Raw genomic sequence first — 7,481 nt, forward strand, 5'->3', positions numbered from 1 at the left:
AAGTGAACATTGTTCTGTGGCTTCAAGGGGAGATTGTTGGGTATGAAGTCAGGACCAATTGGGTTGGGTTGACTAGACACCATGTTTAGTGAGTGAGCTTAATCATTGTGTCCCCTTTATAATTTCTATTTAAAGAGATCATTGTACTTGTAATTGGTGTGCAACAGTACAAAATGAAAACCTAATAGTTGCCCGTGTGGATGTACGTTGCAGTTGGCAACCGAACCACGTTAAATCTTGTGTTATTTATTTTCTACAGTTGATTCGTGAGTATGTGTGTTGCTTCCGCGTGCGTTTTTCCATCAGTAAGGTTGTGTAACTCTGTTTATTTAAGATGGATGTATCAAATTGAACGATAGTTTGAAGATTTTGAATGGCATACAAAGAATTCTTATCGACCTAACACTACAAGAAAAATGCGAATTATATACGGATTATTACATACAGATCAAAATCCGTATGTAAAATTAACATTACACACAGAAAAAATCTGTATGTAATTACACACGAAAATTTGGCACCAAAAAATAAAATTTCCATTGTATAGGATTCAAAACCAAGTTCCTTCAATAACCAAAAAAATTTTAGCCACTACACCAAGCAAATTCTTTAGTATTATTATGATTTTTATTATACTTATTATTATTATTAATAATATTAATACAATATTAACAATATTACCAATATTAAAAATATTAACAATATTAAAAATATTAACAATATTAAAAATATTAACAATATTACCAATATTAAAAATATTAACAATATTAAAAATATTAACAATATTACCAATATTAATATTAATATTAATATTAATAATATGAATATAATATTAATAATATTAATATTAATAATATAAATAATAATAATAATAATAATATAATAATAATATAATATTAATAAATATTAATAATATGAATATAATTTATTTTATTATTATTATTATTATTATTAATTATATTAATATACATAAATTATATTAATAATAATAAATATAATAAAAATGATAATATGATTAAAGAACTTGTCGGATCTAGTGATAGAAATTGGATGTAGTTCATATGTTTAAGTGAACCAATATAACAATATTTATTTTTTTAAAGAAATTAAATTTCTTTATTTAAAAATTGGTTTCTAAGTAAAAATTTATAGAAATAGTTTGATTAGTATAAATTATAGATTTTAAATTTCATTTAGAAGAAGTTATGATTAAATTATTTCGTTTTTTTTTGTTACACGTGTTTATTCTCTTCTTACTTTCTTTTTGTCAAGATGCCATAAATTTTTTAAAAAAATACAAAATGTGAATAAACTATTAACTTAAAAACATATAAGGGCTGAGTATATATTTTTTGCTTTTCATTTATTACAGCCAATTAGAACTAAAGACATATATGATATCTTTGTAACTACAATAAAATCATGAAATAGAAACTAATTTTAGAGATAAAAATAATTAGTTCTTATAGTGACTAAATTAGTCATTTTAGAAATTAAAATATTTTTTGGTTTTTAAATTAGTTTCTATTATTGTTAAATAATTTATAAATTGGTATCCAATTAGCTACCAAGATTTTAACTACCAATTATTTAGATCCTAAATTTGATAGCAAAAATTTTGGTAGTTAATTAAATATCAATTTAGAAACCATTTAACAATAATAGAAACTAATTTAGAAACTAAAAGTTTTTTTAGTTTTTAAAATGGTATCTAATTATAGTAACTAATTATTATTTTTCTCTAAAATTAATTTTTATTTCATGATTTTATTGTAGTATATTAAATAGATTAAAGAATTTATTTTCTTCTTTCAAAAAAATCTACGTTATTTTGTTGCTATTAGAGTTTGGAACATGTTATTGCTAAAAGGAATAAACTTTAATTTTTTGGTACTATCTCCAAGACCTAGTCAACAATAGGACCACATCATGCAAACCCATGTGGGTAAAAGTCTACCAGTAACTATAAAATATGAATTATTATTACACATTAATTAATTTAAATAGTCAACAGAACATTTTATTTCTGTAGTTTTGGACCTTCTAAGTACATATTCGATATTTATAATATTATTTAAATTATATTAAAATTTAAGGTATAATTAACATAAAATTTTAATGTTTGAGTGTTTTAAATGAAGTATGTAAAGAGCATATATGTGTAATATGTATGGATTATTGAAGACCAAATTCATACATACAAATGTTAGGAACTAAAATGAAACATAAGTTTATAATTTTTTAAAGGTTAAAGTACATACAAAAATTTAAATAAAATATATGGATCATATTTAAGTTGACACTTATATATAGTGAGCTACAAGCATAGTTCTTGACACCCAACACTGTTATGTTATGTTGCTACCTTTCTCATTTTCCTTTTCTCTCAATCCTCCTTCATTCAGATTCTAGTCATCAATTTCTTTACAAAATCTCATTCAAACTTTCATTATAAAGCGTGAAGATAGGTACTTTTTCTCTTCAAAACTGTTGTAGCTTTTGAATTATCAATTTCTTTTTAGCTTGCATGTGTGTGTGCTAACTACACATCATGGTGAGATTCAACTTGGTCATGCTTTGCTTATATGTATTGTTATGTGTTGTTAATGCATTGAACACTGTTGGGGTGACTCTTTTGTCACTCCAGAAGCATTGGACATTTGTTCCTCCTTCCATAAATTTGAGTTGGAATGCTTCTGATTCCACTCCATGCTCTTGGTTAGGAGTCCAGTGTGACAATAACCATAATGCAATCTCTCTTAATCTCTCTGAACACTCAATTTCAGGTCTTTTGGGACCTGAAATAGGACACTTGAGTCATTTGCAAACACTTGACTTGGCCTCAAACAACTTCTCAGGGAAAATACCTCCTGAGTTAGGAAATTGTAGTCTGCTTCAGAACCTGGACCTTTCTTATAACAGTATCACAGGAAACATACCTGATAGTTTGAGAAACTTGCATAACTTAGTCTCTTTCAGTGTTGGGTACAATATGCTAACTGGTCAAATTCCTGAGTTCTTGTTTCAACTTCAACACTTGGAAGATCTTTTCCTGAACTGAAACTCTTTGACTGGTTCCATTCCAATGAATGTTGGGAACGATACACAAATTTTGATGTTGTATCTGGATGGTAATCAGTTGTCAGGAGGGATTCCCCCCTCCATTGGAAACTGCAGTAAATTAGTGGAGCTGTATTTGGATTATAACCAGTTGCATGGAGTTCTACCTGAAAGTCTTAACAATCTCCATAGTGTTGTTAAGTCTCAATAATAATAGACTTGAGGGTACCATTCCATTATTTGGTTCTAGCATATGTAAAAGATTACAGTATTTGGACCTGTCAGTCAATAAATTTAGTGGAGGCATACCTTCAACCTTAGGAAATTGCAGTGGATTAGTAGATATTTATGCTTTCAACACAAGTTTAGGAGGCACATCCCATCATCCTTGGGACAACTAAGAGAGCTTTCTATTTTTCGCATTGAAAACAATCATTTGTCCGGAAAGATACCTTCAGAAATTGGTAATTGTAGGTCATTACAACAGTTGATGTTAAATAACAATGAACTTGAGGGAGAGATTCCAAGTGAATTTGGAAAGCTAAGTCAATTGCAAGATCTCAGACTTCATTTCAACCATTTGACAGGTGGAATTCCAGTAAGCATTTGAAAAATTTCTAGCCTTCAGGAACTGCATGTGTATTACAATAACCTTTCTGGGGAGGTGCCTTCAGAATTGGCAGAACTCAAACAACTGAAAAACTCACCTTGTATCACAATCAATTCTCTGGAGTCATTCCTCAAAGCTTAGGAATCAATAGCAGTTTAGAGGTGTTGGATATCTCATATAATCACTTCACTGGCAACATCCCACCTAATCTTTGCTTTGGACAGCAATTAGTTAGGCTAATCTTGTCATCAAATAAATTTCAAGGTGGTATACCACCTGACATAGGAAGATGCACAACACTTGTTAGGTTACGACTTGATGGAAACAACTTCACTGGACCTTTACCTCATTTTACAAGCAATAGTAGTCTCACCTCCGTGGACTTGAGTAAGAACAATATCAATGGAGCAATTCCATCATGTTTGGGAAACTGCAAAAATCTTACCAATGTTATTTTGTCCCACAACAATCTTTTTGGTATCATACCCTTTGAGCTAGGAAACCTTGTGAACCTTCAAAGGCTGAACCTTTCTCACAAAAAATTAGTAGGTCCTTTGCCACCTGAGTTGTCAAACTGCAAGAAAATGCAATACTTTGATGCTGGATTCAATTCTCTAAATGGTTCATTCCCATCGAGTTTAAGAACTTGGACAGGGTTGACAACATTAAATTTAAGTGACAATCATTTCACTGGTGGTATCCCAACTTTCTTATCAGAATATGAAGGCCTTTCTGATCTACATCTTGGAGGAAATTATTTTGGAGGCCAAATTCCTAGATCAATTGGTGAGTTGCACAATCTTTTGTATTTGTTGAATCTAAGTGCTAATGAGCTGACAGGTGAAATTCCTCCAGAGATTGGGAAACTGAAATCACTGCAAAGCCTCGATATTTCTCTTAACAACCTGACTGGAAAAATTGAAGTTCTTGAAGATCTATCTTCATTAACTGAACTCAATATTTCGTACAATTCTTTTTCTGGTTCTCTTCCAGACACACTGGTGAACTTGCTCCATTCTCCTCCTCTATCATTCTTGGGCCTTCCTGGCTTATGTATTAGATGTCTTCCATCGAATTGCTCCAAAAGTAACAGCTTGAAGCCATGTGATGAGAGCAATTCTACACATAAAAAAGGGCTGAGTAAAATTAAAGTTGTGTTGATAGCACTTGGATCTACACTACTTGTTACATTTCTGTTACTTGGTCTTGTTTACTGGCTACACTATAAACAACATGTAAAGATTTTTCCTGAACAACGGTCATCAACTTTCCTCAAGAAGGTGATGAAGGTTACACAGAACCTAAATGATAGGCATATCATTGGGAGAGGAGCACATGGAGTTATTTACAAAGTTGAATTCGACCAAGACAATGTTTTTGTCATAAAGAAATTTCCCTTTTCGGACAACAATGATCAGATCACTAGCATGACCACAGAGATTAAAACCACTGCGATGATCAGGCACCGAAATCTAGTAAGAATAAAAAACTTTTTGGTTAAGAAAGGACTGTGGTCTAATTCTGTACAAGTACATGGAAAATGGAAGTCTTCATGATGTTCTGCATGAGAAGTATCCACCACCACCTTTAGAGTGGAATGTCCGCTATAAGATTGCAGTTGGAATTGCACATGGACTTGAATATCTTCATCATGATTGTCATCCTTTCATAGTGCACAGAGACATTAAACCAAAGAATATACTTTTGGATTCTGACATGGAGCCTCATATTGCTGATTTTGGCATTGCAAGGCTTCTAGACCATTCCTCTTCATTGCAATCTTTCTTTGTTCCTGGTACAGTTGGGTACATTGCACCAGGTAATTCTTCTAGTACTTTTGTTCATTATGTTTACATTAGTCACTCTCTTTTAAATATGAATTCTTGTAGGGAATAACACATGTTTGTTTTGGTATGCATCAGAGAATGCTTATTCAGCAGTGATAAGTACAAAGTCTGATGTGTATAGTTATGGAGTGCTTTTGCTAGAACTGATAAGCAGAAAGAAGGTGCTAGATGATCCTTCATTTGTGGAAGGAACAGATCTTGTGGAGTGGATCACATTTACCTGGGAAAAAACAAAAGGCATTGATGGAATTGTTGACTCAGGGCTTGAAGAGGAATTTTTGGCTTCAAATTTGAAGGAAGAAGTTGAACAAATGCTTCTTATGGCATTGAGATGTACTAAGAAACATCCAAGTGAGAGACCAACAACGAGAGAAGTGGTTAAAGACATGACAGTTAGATGCAAAAAAAGTCCTGAAATGAAGAGTAGCCAAATGTTGGCTAGGACATTAATTGTATAAAAAAGAAAAAAAATACTTAAATAGCTCATGAGCACACTTGCTTTATGTATTTATTCAATAATGATTTGTAATGTATAGAAAAAATTGTATGAATGATTTTTTTTAGTTGATTCTTTATGTTTATAAATATATTAAATTCCTTATAAAAAACCAAAAATTTATAGAAGTAATTTGATTAGTTCAAATAATAGATTTAAACTTCATCTTGAAGAAGTAATTTTTACAGATTTATTGTCTTCTTACTTTCTTTCTGTCAAAATGGCATTAGATTACAAAAACGTGAATATAATTTTATTACAATCTATTATATTGGAACTAAAGATATATATACTATTTACCCTCTCAAAATTGATATGATATCTCTATGAAATAGATAAGTGTATTATTGGTAAAAGATTTTTTTTTTCTTCTTTCAAAAACTCTATGTTATTTTGTAGCTCTTAGAGTTTTGGGACATGTTATTGGTCAAAAGAAATAAACTTTAATTATTTTTTTTTTGTAAAGACTTTATGTCACTTTGGAGTTCCTTGAACATGGGAGACCAATATAAAAAGGCAAATGCTCCTGCACCATATCAATTCCAACATACACCCAATCTGGTGTTTAAAATGACAAAAAGGGCCTTTTAACGGAAATAACTTTAAAAAAGAAGGGTGTAAATAAAAATTACTTCTAGAACCTTTTATCTGAAAATATTATGGATTTGGATATCCAGAACACATTTTTGAATTTCAATTTTTTTTATCCAAAATGCATTTTTTATTTTCTGTTCCGAATTTTTTTTATCCGAAATGTACTTTTTATTTTTGAATTATTTTTACTATTCTAGATTTTTAAATTTGGAATAAGGGTAATTTTGAAAATTTTGAAAGATGATTGGGTGTAGGTTCGAATTGATATGGCGCAGGAAGAAATTACCATATAAAAAATAGGTGGAATACACCTTAGATTAATAAAAGGGAACCCTTAATCCCTTAATTACAATATAGACATCTTGCTTGCTTATGAACATATAGGCTGGTAATCAAACCTAACAAGCAATAGAACCGTTATGCAAATCCATATGAACAAAATTCTACTAGTAGTATAAATAGGGGACAATTACAAGGTACGAACTGTTTATGAACACATTTATTATCTCATATTTTCTCTAAGTGATTGGCATGTTGAAGTGTATTTGCATGAATTGAGAGGAAAAAGAGAGAATACTTGGTGGTCAAGAAGGAGGAAGACATTGTTGAAGTTGGTGCTGAATTATTCAAGTGTTATTTGATCGATCTAATCTCTCCTTGAAGAGTTATTGAGGATTGAAAATTTAGATGTGTCTAATGTTTGTTTTTAATTATGATTTGTATGTAAGTTTCTTTCTGGTTAGTTTGATCTTTAATTACTCACAATAAATGTTTTTAGACTTATCTTTGTGACATTATAACTTTAATTTATTTAAAAAAATTAATTTATTAAAAAGGTTATTATCTGAAGCTTGAAATGGTATTGAAGGATATT

The 7,481-nt window shown here is 30.3% G+C and overlaps 1 pseudogene across 1 annotated transcript; it reads left to right on the forward strand.

The window, feature by feature from the left end:
* The first annotated feature begins 2,362 nt into the window (after positions 1-2,362).
* LOC137810546 (uncharacterized) lies at positions 2,363-6,076 on the forward strand (annotated as a pseudogene). The gene is made up of 2 exons (XR_016517499.1): positions 2,363-5,489; positions 5,593-6,076. The product of XR_016517499.1 is annotated as an uncharacterized LOC137810546 (transcript).
* The last annotated feature ends 1,405 nt before the right edge of the window (positions 6,077-7,481 follow it).

Source organism: Phaseolus vulgaris, chromosome 11 (genome assembly GCF_051622355.1).
Source record: "Phaseolus vulgaris cultivar YP4 chromosome 11, ASM5162235v1, whole genome shotgun sequence".
Classification (NCBI taxonomy): Eukaryota; Viridiplantae; Streptophyta; class Magnoliopsida; order Fabales; family Fabaceae; genus Phaseolus; species Phaseolus vulgaris.